The sequence below is a fragment of the Topomyia yanbarensis genome, chromosome 3 (assembly GCF_030247195.1).
Source record: "Topomyia yanbarensis strain Yona2022 chromosome 3, ASM3024719v1, whole genome shotgun sequence".
In the NCBI taxonomy this organism is placed as follows: domain Eukaryota; kingdom Metazoa; phylum Arthropoda; class Insecta; order Diptera; family Culicidae; genus Topomyia; species Topomyia yanbarensis.
Genome location: NC_080672.1, coordinates 224,277,171 through 224,302,504, shown reverse-complemented (window position 1 = coordinate 224,302,504; position 25,334 = coordinate 224,277,171).

The following is a 25,334-nucleotide window of genomic DNA, read 5'->3' as shown; positions in this document are numbered from 1 at the left end:
GTACGCAAATTGCAAATAAAACCTGAAACAAACTGGAGTGAAGTGGAAAACATTTTTACTAGGCGCATTCAAAAAAGGTTTCAATTCTCAAACATTTTACCAAGGTGCCGTATTACATTACTCTCTTTACCCTGAGTGTTCGATAATCTCCGTATTGGAAACACAATTTCAATTTTGTTCTTTATCAAAAATATGTGGTCGACCAACGAAGGGGTGGAGCTTCGAAGAACACATATTGAGGACAACACAAAAAAGGACGAGCTTACATTGTGCTGTAGTCAGGTATAAAAACTCAGCATGCTGTTGCTCACGCTCAGTTCGTTTCCAGCATCAGCATGCAGCAGTTCGTTTGCAGCATCTCCCGCAAAATTCAAACCGCCGTCCGTTTGCTGCTGTCAGAAAAGTTGGTCTTCGATGGCACCAAAACTGTTACCATATACACCAGCACCAAGTAAATTTCGAACACTGCCCAAAGAAAAGGCCCTTTTCAGGGCCATCAATTTATCGACAAAGAATGAAATTGAAGTTTTGTTATTACAAGCATCAGCTTGTCAAGAGCGTTGGATGGTAAGTGAGCCACTTGTGAACGACGGTATTGTTCACAAGCTTTCACGTAGAATGGCACAAAATCAAGTTATTTGTGATTTATAGACAGTTTAGTGTAATGATTCAATTTACAAAAATCGAACATTTTCTAACGTTTCGATATAGGTGCTCCGTTTCAAAATTTTCGGCCAGAATGCTGCCTGTTTTTTGAAACGTGAAAATTTGCTGTTGTAATGAATGAAAACCTTCGATTTTTGCGCTGATTGGAAATAGTTGTGACTAATTCTGTAGAATGTACAATTACTGAAAATAACGGATTTTGTGAAAGCAGTGGTTGGTCCGTACAATTCGATTCCAAGCGAGCCAGACTAGTTTTCGTTGGAAGGTCCACCTCTGACAATAGAAGTAAACTATTTTATTTTGAATTCAACTACAACTTCCTTGAAAACAGCACAGCTAAAAAACTTTTGGGAAAAACGCGCAAACCTAAATTTTCCACTATAATGGAAACTGCCTGTGCCCAGCCGCACTGCATCATCAAGATTAATAGTAATTCAAGCCGGGAGGAAAGAGGTTGTAAGGCAATGGAAAACGAAAATTTCATTTATATCTTACTGGAATATAATTGGCTGGTCCTGAAAAGAACTTGTTGGTTTGTGGTTTATTTTGGCTCACAATTTAGGCCTGCTCGATTGCTGATAGCTGTGAATTTCTCGCAGGGCGACAGTTTCTGTTCAGTAGTGATGAGGCTTCCTAACGCCAACCGTGACTGGGGCACTTTACACGGCCTTCGTTGCTTACTGCTTGCGGGGAGGCTTTCCTTGAATTGAAATTTTGTTATTACAAGCATCCGAAAGTAGCTTGCCAAGAGCGTTCGATGGCAAGTGAGCTACTTGTGAACAATATCGTAGATTTCACGTAGAATGACACAAAATAAAAAGTTATTATTTGTGTGTTTGTTTACAGTTTCGTGTTTACTAGGCGCATTCAAAAAAGGTTTCAATTCTCAAACATTTTACCAAGGTACCGTATTACATTACTCTCTTTACCCTGTGTGTTCGATAAGGGACCATTCATAAATTACGTAACGCATTTAGGGGGGGGGGGGGAGGGGGTACGACAAGTTGTGACAAGTTGTGACATAGGGGGGAGGGGGTGTTAACTAGATCGTTACGTAACATGTTTTCATCGAAGAAAAAAATTTTTTCTTGGAATTTGTTACGTAACAGGGGAGGGGGGGATGGAGAAAATTGTGACAATTTGTTACATAGGGGGAGGGGGGAGTCAATTTTGGGCAATTTTTGCGTTACGTAATTTATGAATGGTCCCTAACCTCCGTATTGGAAACACAATTTCAATTTTGTTCTTTATCAAAAATATGTGGTCGACCAACGCAGGGGTGGAGCTACGACGAACACATATTGAGGACAACACAAAAAAGGACGAGCTTACATTGTGCTGTAGTCAGGTATAAAAACTCAACATGCTGTTGCTCACGCTCAGGAGATCGAGTTCGGTTTTATTCGTCGCGTAGTGCAGACGTGTTTAGCGCAGTAGTAGTGGTCGTTGTAAGTTTCGCGTAACAGTTTTTCTTTTTCTCTTTTCCCGCTGATGGGTAAGCGGAAAAAACCGGGCCGTAGCCCGAAGTTATATCGCAGGCGATCGACAAACGTCACCATCAGCACCGTAAAATCTGCTGATGTTACAGCCAGCACGCCGGGGCAGCCAGCGAAAAAAGTTCGTGAAGACGATGAAGCGTCATTACTTGCAGCAAATCGGTTCAGTGTCCTGAGCGAAAATGGGACAGCTGTGAATGTAAGTGAATTAAACGGCTTTGGCGAGGAGCACGAGGAAAACTTACCAGCCACCGTTGCCATCAAACTACCCCCGCTGTTTGTTAAATCAATTCCTTTTGACAAGCTGCAGAAGGACCTACTGGCAAATGATATCAACGCTCAATTCAAGCTCACTAGAATTGGCACAAAAGTGATGCTGCAGTCGAAGGACGAGTTTGCCAAAACTAAAACGTACCTGAACCAACAGAATGCTCAGTTTTTTACCCACGATATGCCGGCTGAGAAGCCGTTCAAAGCCGTCGTAAGAGGTTTACCTTTTGTGCGACCTGAATATATTAAAGCCGAGTTGGAGGAGCGCTACAAGCTACAGCCCCTAGCTGTATACATAATTTCCAGGAAAAAAACAGAAAACCGAGAGTACAGAGATTGCCTGTATCTTGTCCATTTTCGTAAAGGCACAGCAACGCTAGGTGCGTTAAAGGCAATGAAGGCAATTTTCAACGTCGTCGTCTCGTGGGAGGCGTATCGTGGCATTAAGGATGTGACGCAATGTATGCGTTGTCTCCACTTCGGGCATGGCACACGGAACTGCCACCTGTCGCCAAGGTGTAATATATGTGCCGGAAATCACGAAACTACCAGCTGTCCAATCGAAGGAGCAGCGGAGTACAAATGCGCCAACTGCAAAGAGCGACATCTTGGATCAGATCGAACGTGTAAGGCACGCGAGAAATACAAGCAGATTCGAAAAGAAGCTTCGACAAAAAACCAACCCGGACGTCGCCAGAACAAGGTTCCACAGTTCACAGCAGCAAACTTTCCTGCCCTCACACCAAAATTGGCAAGTGACCACCAAGATAACCTCCCGCCGCGCAGTGGGACACCACCGGGTTTCCAAAGATGCGGTATCAACAGCGCCCCAGCCTGGTCTGGAATTCCCAACCAATCAAACACCAGTCCTCCAGACGGTTCAAGTCAAGCCCCCAAATATTCTGCAGCAGAACTTCTGCCCATTTTCACCGCCATGTGGACCCAGCTTCAGCAGTGTAATACACGTGCCGAACAAATCCGTGTTTTAGGTGAGTTCGTGATCCAGTATGGTTGCTAACTCTCTGAAAATGATGCTCTGGAACGCCCATGCTGTTAAGCAGAAACACATGGAACTGCTCGACTTGTCAACAAGGGAAGATGTCGACATCTTAGTGCTAACGGAGACCTTTTTAAAGCCAGAAATAAATTTTAGCCTACCAGGATACAGCCTTGTACGGTTCGACCGCACGCACTCCAAAGGGGGAGGAGTTGCCATCGCGATCAAAAAGCCGATAAAATTCACAATCCAGCCACACTATCAAACTTCAATAATCGAAAGTATAGGAGTAGAAATATCAACCAGCAGCGGAACTCTACTGATCATTGCAGCATATTGCCCTCGTCAGTGCTTTGAAAGCAACGGAATGGCCAGGAAGTTCAAGAACGATTTGGTCAAGATTACGAGACATCGCAGGAAATTCATTGTCGCATGTGATCTCAACGCTAGGCATGAATTGTGGGGCAATCATATCCGCAACAAAAACGGAAACTTGCTGTTCGACGAAGCGCAACTCGGCTACTTTGTCGTCAATGCACCAGATCGCCCAACCTATCTGTCTCCAGCTGGCGTGCCTTCTACCATCGACTTGTTCCTGACGAATCTTGAGATGCCGAATCCTTACACCATTGAGGAGTTAAGTTCTGACCATTACCCGGTCGTACAACAAATCCGCGAAGAAGCAGTCCACGGTCAGCGACAGTACAGGAAGGACTATCATAGAGTGAACTGGATCGAGTTCCGACGGCGAGTAGATCGACGAATTGCCTTCGACGCTCGACTGGAAACAACTGAAGACATCGATTGCGCAGTGCAAGAGCTACAGTGTTCTATCCAGTCAGCTGAGGATGAATGCGTACCCAAAGTTCCAGTAGTAGGTAAGCTAGTGCACTTAGATCCAACTACCCAAAGCATAATTAGAGCGCGGAACACCTTCAGACGTCAATTTCAAAGAACTGGCAACCTATCAAAAAAAAGAGCGGCACAATACCTAACAAAATTAATTTCCCACCATACCCAAGAGCTCAAAAATATCAAATTCAACAATCTAATCCGCAGCTTCGATCCATATTCTAAACCCTTCTGGAAAACAGCCAAGATCTTAAAATCCAAACCCCAGCAAGTTCCACCTCTGAAAGATAATAACGTTCTACTAGTAACACCAGCAGAAAAAGTCAATGCAATAGGTACCCATATAACCAACTTGCACAACTTGGGCAGCACCATCGTTAGCCCAATGGAAAATGTGGTTCAAGACACGTTAGTAACCTTAAATAACACCGCTTGTTACGTACCGCCCAACAAAAGAATAACCCCTGAACAAGTGTCAGCCTCTTGCAAACGTTGTAGGAATATGAAAGCCCCAGGTTTTGATTCAATTTTTAACATTGTGTTGAAAAAATTAAGCCCAGAAGCATACGCACATATCGCAAGACTTTTCAACAGATGTCTTGATCTACTGTACTTTCCGTCAAGCTGGAAATTGGCAAAGGTCATCCCACTGCCGAAATCGGGTAAAGATCCTACAAGTCCTACTAGTTACCGTCCAATCAGCTTATTGTCGTCGATTAGCAAGCTTTTTGAAAAAATGATACTAGACAGAGTCCTTGAGCACGTGAACAACAATAGAATAATCCCTCCTGTTCAGTTCGGCTTCCGAGTTGGTCATTCGACGACGCATCAGCTGTACAGAGTCATGCAGATAGTGCGCAGGAACAAGGCCGTGGCAAAATCAACCGCAATGGCCCTGCTAGACATTGAGAAGGCCTTCGACAATGTCTGGCATGATGGCCTGATTTACAAACTGTACAGATACAACTTTCCGGTATATATAATCAAAATCATTCAGAACTACCTATCAAATCGCTCATTCCGGGTTGCATTGAATGGTGCTCTCTCGGATAACTTCCAAATCCCAGCAGGTGTTCCGCAGGGCAGCTTGCTTGGTCCCGTGCTTTACAGTATATATACCGCCGACATTCCCGAACTGCCTGACGGTTGCTTCCTATCACTCTTTGCGGACGACACGGCCATCCTCTGCAAAGGGAGAGTAACCCGCCATGTTACCAAAAAGCTGCAAGACTGTATCAATAGCATCTGTACCTACATGACCACGTGGAAGATAAAGCTAAACTACTCCAAAACGCAAGCTATGCTTCTCCCATATAGCTTGTCTCCAAGGCTAAAACCACCAGTCGATTGCAAAATAGTAATCAATGGCTCTACCGTGGGGTGGTTAGAAGAGGCTGTCTACTTGGGACTGACCATTGATCCAAAGCTGTTATTCAGTAAACACATTGAAAAAGTGAGAAACAAATGCAATCTCCTAATAAAAAAATTATACCCTCTTATGAACAGACGATCCAAAATGAATCGGAAAAACAAACTTGCTATATATAAGCAAATAATTGCACCGGTCATGCACTATGGCATGCCCATCTGGGCCACCTGCGCTAAAACCCACAAGCTGAAATTACAGGTTGTCCAAAACAAATGCTTGAAGATGATCCTTGATTTGCCATGGGACACAAGGACAACTGAAGTGCATAGATCTGCTGATGAAAAAACCATCGAAGAAAAAATAGTCGACTCTTGTGCAAAGTTCAGAAATAGCTGCATCAACTCAGAGCACCTTCTGATACAAAATCTTATAGGTTAGTTTAGGTTAAGGATTAGGTTAAGGTTATCAGTAAACAACTACTGTTACAAAGGAACAACTTGGCTATGCGAAAAACTGAATATTATTGCTACACAAAACAAAGATGAAAAATTTTATAAAAATTGCGTCACTTAAAATGTAAATTATAACAGAAATGTAAAATACAAAAGAAACAATAAAATATTTAATGTAAAAAAAAAAAAGATGGGTGGGTAATGTCAGAGACATAACCGGAGTGAAGTAGAATACACTTTAGACCGGTAAATTCTGCTCTGGAATAAGCAATTTCTATGCGATTTTGTCGACTTTAGCACATTCATAGTTTATTTGGAGTATTTTTGGAATTATCAAGTTGACAATTTGCAACATTCTTTGAAAATATTGTTGAACTTTTATGAATGAAGGCACGCAAACGAGCGTTTGACCGTCGTCCTACTACCAGCATCAGAGAAGTAGCAGATCAGCATTTTTCGCCACATGACCTGTACCAAACAAACCGTAAGTCCACCGGAGGAAAGGCTCCCCGCAAGCAGTTGGCAACAACTCCCTGGGAACCCTATACCATCATATGGAGTTTGACAGCGACCGACATATATGGGGCGTTATAGCTATAAAGCCCCAAAGAATTATGTTCGGCACTATGCTCGATATTCAAGCATTTCACACGACGTTTTGCATCTTGTGGGATGATTTAATAAATTAATTTAATCGACATTTTGTAACTAAATACAGCTTCTAATCATTCGGCTCAAAATCAATGTTTTGCCTTTCATGGCAGTGATACTGGCTGTACAGAGACGTCGTCCTTGACAGGGGCTGGTTGGCAACGAAGGCCGTGTAAAAGTGCCCCAGTCACGGTTAGCGTTAAGAAGCCCCATCGCTACCGAACAGAAACAGTCGCCCTGCGAAAAATTCACAGCTATCAGAAATCGAGCGGGCCTAAATTGTGACCCAAAATAAACCACAAACCAACAAGTTGTTTTCAGGACCAGCCAATTATAAAGTATTATTATTATAAATGAAATTTTCCATTGCCTTACAACCTCCCACCCCCTTTCCACCCGGCTTGAATAACTATCAATCTTGATGATGCTGTGCGGCGGGGGCACTAGTTTTTATTATAGTGGAAAATTTAGGTTTACGCGTTTTTCCCTAAAGTTTTTTAGCTGTGCTGTTTTCAAGGAAGTTGTAGTTGAATTCAAAATAAAATAGTTTATTTCTGTTGTCAGAGATGGACCTTCCAACGAAAACTAGTCTGGCTCGCTTGGAATCGAATTGTATGGACCAACCACTGCTTTCACAAAATCTGTTATTTTCAGTAATTGTACATTCTACAGAATTAGTCACAACTATTTCCAATCAGCGCAAAAATCGAAGATTTTCATTCAGTACAATAGCAGATTTTCACTTTTAGAAAAACAGGCAACATTCAGGCTGAAAATTTTGAAACGGAGCACCTATATCGAAATGTTAGAAAACGTTCGATTTTTGTAAATTGAATCATTACACTAACCTGCCTACAAATCACACAAATAACTTTTTTATTTTGTGCCATTCTACTTGAAAGCGACGATATTGTTCACAAGTGGCTCACTTACCATCCAACGCTCTTGGCAAGCCACTTTCTGATGCTTGTAATAAAATTTCAATTCGATTCTTTGTCGATAAATTGATGGCCCTGAAAAGGGCCTTTTCTTTGGGCAGTTTTCGAAATTTACTTGGTGCTGGTGTATATGGTAACAGTTTTGGTGCCATCGAAGACGGCGTGCTTGGCCAACTCTTCTGACAGCAGCAAATGGACGGTGGTTTGAATTTTGCGGGAGATGCTGCAAACGAACTGCTGCATGCTGATGCTGCAAACGAACTGATCGTGAACAACAGCATGCTGAGTTTTTATACCTGACTACAGCACAATGTAAGATCGTCCTTTTTTGTGTTGTCCTCAATATGTGTTCGTAGTAGCTCCACCCCTTGGTTGGTCGACCACATATTTTTGATAAAGAACAAAATTGAAATTGTGTTTCCAATACGGAGGTTATCGAACACTCAGGGTAAAAAGAGTAATGTAATATGGCACCTTGGTAAAATGTTTGAGAATTGAAACCTTTTTTGAATGCGCCTAGTAAACACGAAACTGTAAACAAACACACAAATGATAACTTTTTATTTTATGTCATTCTACGTGAAATCTACGATATTGTTCACAAGTAGCTCACTTGCCATCGAACGCTCTTGGCAAGCTACTTTCGGATGCTTGTAATAACAAAATTTCAATTCGATTCTTTGTTGATAAATGGCCCGTACCAAACATACCGCTCGTAAGTCCACCGGAGGAAAGCCTCCCCGCAAGCAGTAAGCAACGAAGGCCGTGTAAAAGTGCCCCAGTCACGGTTGGCGTTAGGAAGCCTCATCACTACTGAACAGAAACTGTCGGCCTGCGAGAAATTCACAGCTATCAGCAATCGAGCAGGCCTAAATTGTGACCCAAAATAAACCACAAACCAACAAGTTCTTTTCAGGACCAGCCAATTATATTCCAGTAAGATATAAATGAAATTTTCGTTTTTCATTGCCTTACAACCTCTTTCCTCCCGGCTTGAATTACTATCAATCTTGATGATGCTGTGCGGCTGGGCACAGGCAGTTTCCATTATAGTGAAAAATTTAGGTTTGCGCGTTTTTCCCAAAAGTTTTTTAGCTGTGCTGTTTTCAAGGAAGTTGTAGTTGAATTCATAGTAAAATAGTTTACTTCTATTGTCAGAGGTGGACCTTCCAACGAAAACTAGTCTGGCTTGGAATCGAATTGTATGGACCAACCACTGCTTTCACAAAATCCGTTATTTTCAGTAATTGTACATTCTACAGAATTAGTCACAACTATTTCCAATCAGCGCAAAAATTGAAGGTTTTCATTCAATACAACAGCAGATTTTCACGTTTGAAAAAACAGGCAGCATTCTGGCCGAAAATTTGGAAACGGAGCACCTATATCGAAACGTTAGAAAACGTTCGATATTTGTAAATTGAATCATTACACTAAACTGTCTATAAATCACAAATAACTTTTCATTTTGTGCCATTCTCGTGAAAGCGACGGTATTGTTCACAAGTGGCTCACTTACCATCCAACGCTCTTGACAAGCTGATGCTTGTAATAACAAAACTTCAATTTCATTCTTTGTCGATAAATTGATGGCCCTGAAAAGGGCCTTTTCTTTGGGCAGTTTTCGAAATTTACTTGGTGCTGGTGTATATGGTAACAGTTTTGGTGCCATCGAAGACGGCGTGCTTGGCCAACTCTTCTGTGACAGCAGCAAATGGACGGCGGTTTGAATTTCGCGGAACATGCTACAAACGAACTGCTGCATGCTGATGCTGGAAACGAACTGAGCGTAAGCAACAGCATGCTGAGTTTTTATACCTGACTACAGCACAACGTAAGCTCGTCCTTTTTTGTGTTGTCCTCAATGTGTTCGTCGTAGCTCCACCCCTTGGTTGGTCGACCACATATTTTTGATAAAGAACAAAATTGAAATTGTGTTTCCACTACGGAGATTATCGAACACTAAGGGTAAAGAGAGTAATGTAATACGGCACCTTTGTAAAATGTTTGAGAATTGAAACCTTTTTTGAATGCGCCTAGTAAAAATTCACTTCACTCCAGTTTGTTTCTGACCATATTTGCAATTTGCGTACTGAAATAAATCATAATTTAGGGTTTAACCCAAATAGCTCTCCAGGGAGAAACAGTCCATGAAACAGAAAATGCAAACTCATTCTTTGAAGTGATTTTGGTGGCTCTGAAAAGGGCCTTTTTTATAATGATACAAGTGAGTTCTACCTTTTCAACTTCCAAATCCATACAAAGTGCGTCCCTGCCGCTTCAGAGTATAGACGACATTCATTGCGGTTTTGCGCTTGGCGTGTTCAGTGTAGGTCACGGCATCTCGGATGACATTTTTCTGCACACCATCAGCATTCGTAGATTAAATTGGAGATGCATTTTACATCACCACGACGAGCCAGACGCCGACTGGCAGATTTGGTGATTCCCTGGATTTTATCACGAAGAACCTGGCGATGACGCTTGGTACGGGAACGCAAACATGATACCGCTCATTGTACCGTCCGGACGAGCATGTTGCTCGTGTGGTAAGCGAGCACCCACTGATACAAAACAAGCTCGCGTGACCTGTATATATAACATTCCCGTATGTAATGAAACGCTTACATGCTCCTTTTTGACGGCTCTGCGTGGGATATGCTGACAAATTGCGCATTTTCCTGGCTGTTTCCGAAGGATTTTCTGAAAATCCTTGTTTTGGTTTATTTATAGTAGTCGCAGTAATTCCGAAATTTAATACGATATACGTGCACAAATTTCCGATCAGATAGTGCAAAAATATTGCGATTTCGTCCAGTAGAACGGAAGATACTCGCATTTCAAACCTGGGAAAATTTCTCAACTGAAATTTTTGAAACGGGACCCCATATTGAAACGTTAGAAGTATTCTACTTCAAAAAAAAATGCTCACGCTCAGTTCGTTTCCAGCATCAGCATGCAGCAGTTCGTTTGCAGCATCTCCCGCAAAATTTAAACCGCCGTCCGTTTGCTGCTGTCAGAAGAGTTGGCCAAGCACGCCGTCTTCGATGGCACCAAAACTGTTACCATATACACCAGCTCCAAGTAAATTTCGAACACTGCCCAAACAAAAGGCCCTTTTCAGGGCCATCAATTTATCGACAAAGAATGAAATTGAAGTTTTGTTATTACAAGCATCAGCTTGTCAAGAGTGTTGGATGGTAAGTGAGCCGCTTATGAACGGCGGTATTGTTCACAAGCTTTCACGTAGAATGGCACAAAATCAAAAGTTATTTGTGATTTATAGACAGTTTAGTGTAATGATTCAATTTACAAAAATCTAACGTTTCGATATAGGTGCTCCGTTAGTTGTGACTAATTCTGTAGAATGTACAATTACTGAAAATAACGGATTTTGTGAAAGTAGTGGTTGGTCCGTACAATTCGATTCCAAGCGAGCCAGACAATTTTCGTTCGTCCACCTCTGACAATAGAAGTAAACTATTTTATTTTGAATTCAACTACAACTTCCTTGAAAACAGCACAGCTATAAAACTTTTGGGAAAAACGCGCAAACCTAAATTTTCCACTATAATGGAAACTGCCTGCGCCCCCGCAGGGAGGAAAGAGGTTGTAATGCAATGGAAAATGAAAATTTCATTTATATCTTACTGGAATATAATTGGCTGGTCCTGAAAAGAACTTGTTGGTTTGTGGTTTATTTTGGGTCACAATTTAGGCCCGCACGGTTGCTGATAGCTGTGAATTTCTCGCAGGCCGACAGTTTCTGTTCAGTAGCGATGAGGCTTCCTAACGCCAACCGTGACTGGGGCACTTTTACACGGCCTTCGTCGCTTACTGCTTGCAGGGAGGCTTTCCTCCGGTGGACTACGCAAATTGCAAATATGGTCAGAAACAAACTGGAGTGAAGTGGAAAACATTTTTACTAGACGCATTCAAAAAAGGTTTCAATTCTCAAACATTTTACCGAGGTTCCGTATTACATTACTCTCTTTACCCTGAGTGTTCGATAATCTCCGTATTGGAAACACAATTTCAATTTTGTTCTTTATCAAAAATATGTGGTCGACCAACCAAGGGGTGGAGCTACGACGAACACATATTGAGGACAACACAAAAAAGGACGAACTTACATTGTGCTGTAGTCAGGTATAAAAACTCAGCATGCTGTTGCTCACGCTCAGTTCGTTTCCAGCATCAGCATGCAGCAGTTCGTTTGCAGCATCTCTTGCAAAATTCAAACCGCCGTCCATTTGCTGCTGTCAGAAGAGTTGGCCAAGCACGCCGTCTTCCATGGCACCAAAACTGTTACCATATACACCAGCTCCAAGTAAATGTCCAAACAAAAGGCCCTTTTCAGGGCCATCAATTTATCGACAAAGAATTGAATTGAAGTTTTGTTATTACAAGCATCCGAAAGTGGCTTGCCAAGAGCGTTGGATGGTAAGTGAGCCACTTGTGAACAATACCGTCGCTTTCACGTGGAATGGCACAAAATCAAAAGTTATTTGTGATTTGTAGATAGGTTAGTGTAATGATTCAATTTACAAATATCGAACGTTTTCTAACGTTTCGATATAGGTGCTCCGTTTCAAAATTTTCGGCCAGAATGTTGCCTGTTTTTCTAAAAGTGAAAATCTGCTATTGTACTGAATAAAAACCTTCGATTTTTGCGCTGATTGGAAATAGTTGTGACTAGTTGTGTAGAATGTTCAATTACTGAAAATAACAGATTTTGTGAAAGCAGTGGTTGGTCCATACAATTCGATTCCAAGCGAGCCAGACTAGTTTTCGTTGGAAGGTCCATCTCTGACAATAGAAATAAACTATTTTATTTTGAATTCAACTACAACTTCCTTGAAAACAGCACAGCTAAAAAACTTTTGGAAAAAACGCGCAAACCTAAATTTTCCATTATAATCAAAATTAGTGCCCCTACCGCACAGCATCATCAAGATTGATAGTAATTCAAGCCGGGAGGAAAGGGGGAGGGAGGTTGTAAGGCAATGAAAAATTTCATGTATAATAATAATACTTTATAATTGGCTGGTTCTGAAAACAACTTGTTGGTTTGTGGTTTATTTTGGGTCACAATTTAGGCCCGCTCGATTTCTGATAGCTGTGAATTTTTCGCAGGGCGACAGTTTCTGTTCGGTAGCGATGAGGCTTCTTAACGCCAACCGTGACTGGGGCACTTTTACACGGCCTTCGTTGCCAACCAGCTCCCTGTCAAGGACGACGTCTCTGTACAGCCAGCATCACTGCCATGAAAGCAAAACATTGATTTTGAACCGAATGATTAGAAGCTGTATTTAGTTACAAAATGTCGATTTTTTGAATGATATGATATTAAATCATCCCACAAGATGCAAAACGTTGTGCGGAATGCTTGAATATCGAGCATAGTGCCGAACATAATTCTTTGTTTGGGGCTTTATAGCTATAACGCCCCATATATGTCGGTCGCTGTCAAACTCCATATGATAGTATAGGGTTGCCAGGGGGCTGTTGCCAACTGCTTGCGGGGAGCCTTTCCGCCGGTGGACTTACGAGCGGTCTGTTTGGTACAGGCCATGTAGCGAAAAATGCTGATCTGCTACTTCTCTGATGCTGGTAGTAGGACGACGGTTAAACGCTCGTTTGCGTGCCTTCATTCATAAAAGTTCAACAATATTTTCAAAGAATGTTGCAAATTGTCAACTTGATAATTCCAAAAATACTCCAAATAAACTATGAATGTGCAAAAGACGACAAAATCGCATAGAAATTGCTAATTCCAGAGCAGAATTTACCGGTCTAAAGTGTATTCTACTTCACTCCGGTTATGTCTCTGACATTACCCACCCATCTTTTTTTCATACAATTCCGAGCATTCTTTGTCCCACCATCGGTTTGCGGGGCGTGCATGAAAGGTGTTTTCACGGAAGTGCTTAGTTTGAGCTTTAACTGCACTGTCGTAAAATAGGCTGACGAGGAAGTTATACTCGTCCAATGGTGACATAACTGCAGTAGACTCAATTGTCCTTGCTACCGATTCCGCATATTTCTTCCAGTCAATATTACGTGTAAGGTCATGGGAAATAGCTACTGACTCCGCTGGACTGGGTCCATTGGAAATATAAATAGCGATCGGCAAATGGTCGCTGCCGTGAGGGTCTTGAATAACTTTCCAAGTACAATCAAGCGACAGTGAGTTCGAGCATAGAGAGATGTCCAACCTACTTGCTCGAGCTGGAGGGGCTGGGACTCTTGTGGCTTCCTTAGTATTCAGGATGGCCATGCTGAACTCATCACAAAGGTCAGAGATGAGAGGGGCACGATTATTATCGTAATTATCGACTCCCCCAAGCGAGACCATGTGAATTGAAGTCCCCTAAGATTAAGTGGGGCGCAGGGAGAGCTTCAGTTATACCTTTGATCTGCTGGAAGTTTATCGGGGCTCTAGGTGGGATATAAACTGATGCAACGCATAGGTCTCTTCCGTTGATCTATATTTGACAGGCCACCACTTCAATACCTGTGAAGGCAGGAGGGTTGACTCTATAAAAGGAGTAACATTTTCGTATTCCCAAAAGTACTCCTCCATGATGATCGTCCCTATCTAGTCTAATAATATTGAAGTCACGAAAGTTTAAAATATGATCAGGCCGAAGCCATGTTTCAGAAATTGCAAAAATGTCACAATGTGTGTGGTGCAGAAGTTGCTTGAATGTATCTAATTTTGGGATGAGGCTTCTACTGTTCCATTGTATTATGACGGTATTCTGTAATACTGGTAATACTGTTCGACGTATTAGCCATCGAAACTGATTAGTGAAGACAGGAGGGGCCATTTAGCGACTAGTTGCTTAGCAAAATCACTAATAGTTGGAAGCCAGGCAGAAATAATACTCTTGAATTGCGTCGGAATATCAAAAACATTGAAAATCCATTCTACAATTGTTTTGAAGGAGATCAGACCTGTTTCAGTCTTTTTCTCCTGCTGTGGTCGAGCGCTGCGATTTTTATTTTCAGTTGGAAGACTCGGAAAGTCCTTGCTTTGAATTTGGAAACCAGGGGCTGCTAGTTTATTTGTCGATGGCTTCTTTGAGGTAGATAGCTTGGCCGGTGTCCGCCCTTTTTTGCGTGGGAGCTTCTGGGAGAAGGCAGCACTTCTCTTCCTTTTGGCACCGACAGTAGGTACATAATCGGTATCCCCTTCCGAGCAACATCCATCATCGTCAGATAAATCTGAGAATGTGTTTTGCAACGGAATGGGGTTCGGATTCGATGCTTTTTAGAATTTCCGCAAACGTGCGTTTGGATCGCTCTTTCGTGGAACGCTTAAGCTTATCAGAACGTAGTTTGTATGTCGGACAATCATGTGTAGAGTGAGGGATGCCATCACAAAGAAGGCATTTTTCAGCCTCCTTTGTACACGTGTCATCGTTGTGTGCTTCTCCGCAGTTTGAACACTTAACTTTGTTGCAACAGTAGGTATTTGTGCGACCCAGCTGTTTACAATTAGTGCAGCTCATTATTTTGGGTACATACATGCGGACTGGAAATCGTAGCTTGTCCAAAAGTACGTAGTTTGGTAGTGCAGCCCCTTCGAATGTCAGTCGAAATGATCTCGAAGGGATGTAAACTGTTTAACTTCTAGTATCTTAACCTGCAGAAGGGTTTGGGCTCTATAAATTCCCACACCATTCATTAGGTCAGCGGAAGTTAATGATTCTTCCGTCACAACGTCATCTATTTCGACTACGTTGGCCGGAATGTACACGCGATATTCAATATTAAAGCGTGGATCATTAACTATTGTGTTGGCCTGTTTCGGATCTGAGAGCACGACACGAAGTTTATTCGCGTTGACTTTAATAATTTTGGGCACGCTAGAGAGATTGGCAGTCAAGCTCGTCCTAATTTGGGAGACCCTCAGAGGTTTTCCTTTTGGCCGGAAATAGACCACGAATCGATCGCCTGGTCGGTCATTATATTGTCGAACGCGCGGAGCATGGTTAGGGACGATGTTATTGTAACTGGTACCACCAGTACTACTACCCGAACCCGTACCTAAACCCGTTCCAGAACCGGTACCCAAACCCAAGGGAATCAGGGGAGGTAGGGGGAAAGAAGAGTTTTGGTTAGAGTTTTGGATTTTCGGTATTGCACCGGTTGGATTAATCAGGGGAGTGACGCCCATGTCGTCCTCGTCAGACATTGGGACGGCAGGTGTTACCGTCACAAAGAAAATTTATTAAGAAAATTAGATACAATCAAAGATGAGGAGATAATAAAATAAAAGATAAAAACTTAACTTTTCTGCTGCTCAATGAAGCACCTGCTGAATGGCGCGAAAAGTCAAGACGCCCAACGAGCCTACGCTGAAACACCGCTGCTGACTTCTACTGCTTTGCTTACTGGCTCCCGCCAGAAATGTGTAGCGTCACCACCACAAGCAAAATAACGCCGCGCCGCCTATCGATGTCTCCACAGCACAACCAAGCTGCCGCCGAAACACTATCGCTGGCGGAAAGCGAAGACGCCGTCTCCACCCACCGCCCGCCACAAAAACTCACACAACCAGCACTGTACACTAACGGTCTTGCCGAACCGACGCGTTACAACCACGCAAACGAATTGCGCTGGAGAAAACCAACGCGATGCCAACACCACTACCGCTCAAAACTGTCCCGAAAGGGCAACGTATTTGTCTTGAAGCCAAAGATTTTGGTTCTGGGCTAAGACAAGACGTGACCATCTGCTTCTTATTTTTCCTTCGGCATTCTTCTTTTCACACATTTTCACCCTGCCGAAATTTTCGGAACAGTTTTGCTATTTTTATTAATTAAAATGGAGTCTTGTTGATTTATTTTATGCCGACAATATTTTGTATGTTGAATCCACTATATTGATAAAGGGCACCGTTTTTCCATGTCATGGGTGTTTAGTAAGGTTTCTGTCTTAATCAACCACGTAGACCTGTGCACCGCAGCGCCACGCCGCCGTCGCCGGTAATTTTTAACGTACGCCGACGCCGAACGGTAGACCGGCGGCGTGCCTCCGATGCATTTTTCCCACGCCAACAATTCGCGAACTCGAAAGACCAGCAACCTTGTTATTTTTTGTTAAAGTTCAGTGTAACGTTTGTAATAAAATAAAACTGCACCGAGCACCAAAAATACATTACATAGCCACAATTCATATGCGTGAAATAATTAATTAGACAAGTGACTCTGTGTAAAAAATCTGACGGGAGGCTCAACACTAAAATATCACGATACAACGAAGAGAAGAGAATTTGTGGTCTTTTCTAGTTGTTAAAGTTAATACAAATCAGTGTATCCTCAAATTATGAACTAGAATCATAAAAAACAGTAAACGTATTTGTAGGAGATGAGCGAGTAGAGATAAAAAATAAAATAATATTAACGTATTGAGAAATCGAAATATATATTCATTATAGTGTTCTTGTTGAATTTCATACAAATCTCTATAACCTATATACTGTATTTGTCTCGATACGATGAAATCGAATGGAATTAACAATTTTACAGAGGCAGGCCTTGGTTGTTGTGACAGACAATCAAATTTCAGTTTTCGGAAGAAAGTTGACGAGAATAGACACAAGTTGGGTCAGGACAGCTCCGGTCACGACAGTATTCAAACACAACCACAGTAAACATTAGAGTATAACGCCATTTTTGTTTCTTTTTTCGTGTGAACTAGTTTTGTGCAAGCACAAGAATTGTTTTAAATACGAAGTTCGTTGAATTAAATCGTGACCACATTTTTTTCCCAAAAAATTGTTGGGCAGAATGATCTTGAGTTTTCGCGCTGGTGCACTGAAGTGGCGATGCAGAGAGTAAGATTTCTGGTCTCATAAAATAATCGTCGTGTTGACTCATAATTTTATCCACAAATCTAGGAACATTATCTCTGTACCGAATGTACGACGTTAACTGATTCATGTTTTATCACATCTTATCATTATTTGGTATTAGTTGTTGTCATTAGGATAACAAAATTAAAATAGTCTTGCTATTTCCTCGAAAACCATTACACGACGCTCGGAATATTATTGATGTATCCATACTTGATTCGTGAACTGGATATAATTCCGAGCATATAAGTTAAAATTAAAGTTATCTTTAATAAAATTTGCGATTTTGTACTTGATTCCTAGTATGCTAGTCACGATTCATCAGTCGAGCTCGTGAAACAGTTCATCATATAGTTCACGAAGTAATTAATTTTCTGCATGATCTTAATATATTTACGAAAACAATTTCAAGGAACTCAGACTATTCATGGATTCGAGAATTGTTTCTTGTGCGCTTCCGAAAGCACCCTGCTCTCTGATCTTGAAATTTCTACTTGATCTATTGTGTACAACTGGTAGCAACCAGTCAATAGGTGCGAGCAATAGATACAAGATAGCTACTAAGACCTGCAACTTATGACCTCCCCCATCGTAGCATTTCGTCACAAACCACTAAATACCCCCCACCCCCTGGTAATTACGTAGCACAAAATACAAAACACCCCCATATAATGCTACATCATTTGGGGATTATCCCTAAAATGTTAAAACTAGCTGGGCGCGTTGTAAAGGCGTTCCTTCATACGAATCCATATGACTTAAGGAGGGTTAAATCTAGTAACAACAGTATTGTTCGGGAGATTTACTGGTATGTTAACATCGCCTACAATGAAACATGGACGTGTGTTTGAGGTTATTGACAAAACATTTTCGAGATTGTTTAGAAATTTTCCAAGGTCATACGGAGCCCCCCCCCCCCCCGGGCGTTATAAACTGTGGATATCATAATAATTTCGGCAGGTACATAACTCGGTATGAATATGGTGAAAGCCGTCCGTAACAGCGTTTCTTACTACTCTATATGACATATTATTCCTTATATAGATTGCCAGTCCACCGTTTGATTGATCTTTGCATTAGAAACCGATTTAATACACCTAGCAGTGAGATGAGACATTTCTTACACATTTCACTGATATATCATTCATTAGTTTGCCGAACTCATTCGAAGTAGGCACCCAACTAGAGGTGGGATGAAAACAGTTTCTAGTCCTGCACGAATAAAATCTCGAATAAACTGAATAAATTATAGAAAATCATTTAAACGAACGAAATCAAAAGTAAAGCAAAATATAAAATAAAAAGGTGCTCAAATTGATAAAATTAGTACAATAATTAATGTACATCAAAATTATAAAATACACGAATCAAATTAGATTATCTCATCAAATGTAAATGAATCAAATGAATCAAATGAATCAAATGAATCAAATGAATCGAATGAATCGAATGAATCGAATGAATCAAATGAATCAAATGAATCAAATGAATCAAATGAATCAAATGAATCAAATGAATCAAATGAATCAAATGAATCAAATGAATCAAATGAATCAAATGAATCAAATGAATCAAATGAATCAAATGAAACAAATGAAACAAATGAATCAAATGAATCAAATGAATCAAATGAATCAAATGAATCAAATGAATCAAATGAATCAAATGAATCAAATGAATCAAATGAATCAAATGAATCATACGAATCATACGAATCATATGAATCATATGAATCATATGAATCAAATGAATCAAATGAATCAAATGAATCAAATGAATCAAATGAATCAAATGAATCAAATGAAGCAAATGAAGCAAATGAAGCAAATGAAGCAAATGAAGCAAATGAAGGAAATGAAGCAAATGAAGCAAATGAAGCAAATGAAGCAAATGAAGCAAATGAAGCAAATGAAGCAAATGAAGCAAATGAAGCAAATGAAGCAAATGAAGCAAATGAAGCAAATGAAGCAAATGAAGCAAATGAAGCAAATGAAGCAAATGAAGCAAATGAAGCAAATGAAGCAAATGAAGCAAATGAAGCAAATGAAGCAAATGAAGCAAATGAAGCAAATGAAGCAAATGAAGCAAATGAAGCAAATGAAGCAAATGAAGCAAATGAATCAATTGAATCAAATGAACCAAATGAATCAAATGAATCAAATGAATCAAATGAATCAAATAAATCAAATAAATCAAATAAATCAAATGAATCAAATGAATCATATGAATCATATGAATCATATGAATCATATGAATCATATGAATCAAATGAATCGAATGAATCGAATGAATCGAATGAATCGAATGAATCAAATGAATCAAATGAATCAAATGAATCAAATGAATCAAATGAATCAAATGAATCAAATGAGTCAAATGAATCAAATGAATCAAATGAATCAAATGAATCAAATGAATCAAATGAATCAAATGAATCAAATGAATCAAATGAATCAAATGAATCAAATGAATCAAATGAATCAAATGAATCAAATGAATCAAATGAATCAAATGAATCAAATGAATAAAATGAATCAAATGAATCAAATGAATCAAATGAATCAAATGAATCGAATGAATCAAATGAATCAAATGAATCAAATGAATCAAATGAAACAAATGAATCAAATGAATCAAATGAATCAAATGAATCAAATGAATCAAATGAATCAAATGAATCAAATGAATCAAATGAATCAAATGAATCAAATGAATCAAATGAATCAAATGAATCAAATGAATCAAATGAATCAAATGAATCAAATGAATCAAATGAATCAAATGAATCAAATGAATCAAATGAATCAAATGAATCAAATGAATCAAATGAATCAAATGAATCAAATGAATCAAATGAATCAAATGAATCAAATGAATCAAATGAATCAAATGAATCAAATGAATCAAATGAATCAAATGAATCAAATGAATCAAATGAATCAAATGAATCAAATGAATCAAATGAATCAAATGAATCAAATGAATCAAATGAATCAAATGAATCAAATGAATCAAGTGAATCAAGTGAATCAAATGAATCAAATGAATCAAATTAATCAAATTAATCAAATGAATCGAATGAATCAAATGGATCAAATGGATCAAATGAATCAAATGAATCAAACGAATCAAACGAATCAAACGAATCAAACGAATCAAACGAATCAAACGAATCAAACGAATCAAACGAATCAAACGAATCAAACGAATCAAACGAATCAAACGAATCAAACGAATCAAACGAATCAAACGAATCAAACGAATCAAACGAATCAAACGAATCAAACGAATCAAACGAATCAAACGAATCAAACGAATCAAACGAATCAAACGAATCAAACGAATCAAACGAATCAAACGAATCAAACGAATCAAACGAATCAAACGAATCAAACGAATCAAACGAATCAAACGAATCAAATGAATCAAATGAATCAAATGAATCAAATGAATCAAATGAATCAAATGAATCAAATGAATCAAATGAATCAAATGAATCAAATGAATCAAATGAATCAAATGAATCAAATGAAGCAAATGAAGCAAATGAAGCAAATGAAGCAAATGAAGCAAATGAAGCAAATGAAGCAAATGAAGCAAATGAAGCAAATGAAGCAAATGAAGCAAATGAAACAAATGAAGCAAATGAAGCAAATGAAGCAAATGAAGCAAATGAAGCAAATGAAGCAAATGAAGCAAATGAAGCAAATGAAGCAAATGAAGCAAATGAAGCAAATGAAGCAAATGAAGCAAATGAAGCAAATGAAGCAAATGAAGCAAATGAAGCAAATGAAGCAAATGAAGCAAATGAAGCAAATGAAGCAAATGAAGCAAATGAAGCAAATGAAGCAAATGAAGCAAATGAAGCAAATGAAGCAAATGAAGCAAATGAAGCAAATGAAGCAAATGAATCAAATGAATCAAATGAATCAAATGAATCAAATGAATCAAATGAATCAAATGAATCAAATGAATCAATTAAATCAAATGAATCAAATGAATCAAATGAATCAAATGAATCATATGAATCATATGAATCATATGAATCAAATGAATCAAATGAATCAAATGAATCAAATGAATCAAATGAATCAAATGAATCAAATGAATCAAATGAATCAAATGAATCAAATGAATCGAATGAATCGAATGAATCGAATGAATCGAATGAATCGAATGAATCGAATGAATCGAATGAATCGAATGAATCGAATGAATCGAATGATCGAATGAATCGAATGAATCGAATGAATCGAATGAATCGAATGAATCGAATGAATCGAATGAATCGAATGAATCAAATGAATCAAATGAATCAAATGAATCATATGAATCATATGAATCATATGAATCAAATGAATCAAATGAATCAAATGAATCAAATGAATCAAATGAATCAAATGAATCAAATGAATCAAATGAATCAAATGAATCAAATGAATCAAATGAATCAAATGAATCAAATGAATCAAATGAATCAAATGAATCAAATGAATCAAATGAATCAAATGAATCAAATGAATCAAATGAATCAAATGAATCAAATGAATCAAATGAATCAAATGAATCAAATGAATCAAATGAATCAAATGAATCAAATGAATCAAATGAATCAAATGAATCAAATGAATCAAATGAATCAAATGAATCAAATGAATGAAATGAATGAAATGAATGAAATGAATGAAATGAATGAAATGAATGAAATGAATGAAATGAATGAAATGAATGAAATGAATGAAATGAATGAAATGAATGAAATGAATGAAATGAATGAAATGAATGAAATGAATGAAATGAATGAAATGAATGAAATGAATGAAATGAATGAAATGAATCGAATGAATCGAATGAATCGAATGAATTGAATGAATTGAATGAATCGAATGAATCGAATGAATCGAATGAATCGAATGAATCGTATGAATCGAATGAATCGAATGAATTGAATGAATTGAATGAATCGAATGAATCGAATGAATCGAATGAATCGAATGAATCGAATGAATCGAATGAATCGAATGAATCGAATGAATCGAATGAATCGAATGAATCGAATGAATCGAATGAATCGAATGAATCGAATGAATCGAATGAATCGAATGAATCGAATGAATCGAATGAATCGAATGAATCGAATGAATCGAATGAATCGAATGAATCGAATGAATCGAATGAATCGAATGAATCGAATGAATCGAATGAATCGAATGAATCGAATGAATCGAATGAATCGAATGAATCGAATGAATCGAATGAATCGAATGAATCGAATGAATCGAATGAATCGAATGAATCGAATGAATCGAATGAATCGAATGAATCGAATGAATCGAATGAATCGAATGAATCGAATGAATCGAATGAATCGAATGAATCGAATGAATCGAATGAATCGAATGAATCGAATGAATCGAATGAATCGAATGAATCGAATGAATCGAATGAATCGAATGAATTGAATGAATCGAATGAATCGAATGAATCGAATGAATCGAATGAATCGAATGAATCGAATGAATCGAATGAATCGAATGAATCGAATGAATCGAATGAATCGAATGAATCGAATGAATCGAATGAATCGAATGAATCGAATGAATCGAATGAATCGAATGAATCGAATGAATCGAATGAATCGAATGAATCGAATGAATCGAATGAATCGAATGAATCGAATGAATCGAATGAATCGAATGAATCGAATGAATCGAATGAATCGAATGAATCGAATGAATCGAATGAATCGAATGAATCGAATGAATCGAATGAATCTAATGAATCGAATGAATCGAATGAATCGAATGAATCGAATGAATCGAATGAATCGAATGAATCGAATGAATCGAATGAATCGAATGAATCGAATGAATCGAATGAATCGAATGAATCGAATGAATCGAATGAATCGAATGAATCGAATGAATCGAATGAATCGAATGAATCGAATGAATCGAATGAATCGAATGAATCGAATGAATCGAATGAATCGAATGAATCGAATGAATCGAATGAATCGAATGAATCGAATGAATCGAATGAATCGAATGAATCGAATGAATCGAATGAATCGAATGAATCGAATGAATCGAATGAATCGAATGAATCGAATGAATCGAATGAATCGAATGAATCGAATGAATCGAATGAATCGAATGAATCGAATGAATCGAATGAATCGAATGAATCGAATGAATCGAATGAATCGAATGAATCGAATGAATCGAATGAATCGAATGAATCGAATGAATCGAATGAATCGAATGAATCGAATGAATCGAATGAATCGAATGAATCGAATGAATCGAATGAATCGAATGAATCGAATGAATCGAATGAATCGAATGAATCGAATGAATCGAATGAATCGAATGAATCGAATGAATCGGATGAATCGAATGAATCGAATGAATCGAATGAATCGAATGAATCGAATGAATCGAATGAATCGAATGAATCGAATGAATCGAATGAATCGAATGAATCGAATGAATCGAATGAATCGAATGAATCGAATGAATCGAATGAATCGAATGAATCGAATGAATCGAATGAATCGAATGAATCGAATGAATCGAATGAATCGAATGAATCGAATGAATCGAATGAATCGAATGAATCGAATGAATCGAATGAATCGAATGAATCGAATGAATTGAATGAATCGAATGAATCGAATGAATTGAATGAATCGAATGAATCGAATGAATCGAATGAATCGAATGAATCGAATGAATCGAATGAATCGAATGAATCGAATGAATCGAATGAATCGAATGAATCGAATGAATCGAATGAATCGAATGAATCGAATGAATCGAATGAATCGAATGAATCGAATGAATCGAATGAATCGAATGAATCGAATGAATCGAATGAATCGAATGAATCGAATGAATCGAATGAATCGAATGAATCGAATGAATCGAATGAATCGAATGAATCGAATGAATCGAATGAATCGAATGAATCGAATGAATCGAATGAATCGAATGAATCGAATGAATCGAATGAATCGAATGAATCGAATGAATCGAATGAATCGAATGAATCGAATGAATCGAATGAATCGAATGAATCGAATGAATCGAATGAATCGAATGAATCGAATGAATCGAATGAATCGAATGAATCGAATGAATCGAATGAATCGAATGAATCGAATGAATCGAATGAATCGAATGAATCGAATGAATCGAATGAATCGAATGAATCGAATGAATCGAATGAATCGAATGAATCGAATGAATCGAATGAATCGAATGAATCGAATGAATCGAATGAATCGAATGAATCGAATGAATCGAATGAATCGAATGAATCGAATGAATCGAATGAATCGAATGAATCGAATGAATCGAATGAATCGAATGAATCGAATGAATCGAATGAATCGAATGAATCGAATGAATCGAATGAATCGAATGAATCGAATGAATCGAATGAATCGAATGAATCGAATGAATCGAATGAATCGAATGAATCGAATGAATCGAATGAATCGAATGAATCGAATGAATCGAATGAATCGAATGAATCGAATGAATCGAATGAATCGAATGAATCGAATGAATCGAATGAATCGAATGAATCGAATGAATCGAATGAATCGAATGAATCAAATGAATCAAATGAATCAAATGATGAATCAAATGAATCAAATGAATCAAATGAATCAAATGAATCAAATGAATCAAATGAATCAAATGAATCAAATGAATCAAATGAATCAAATGAATCAAATGAATCAAATGAATCAAATGAATCAAATGAATCAA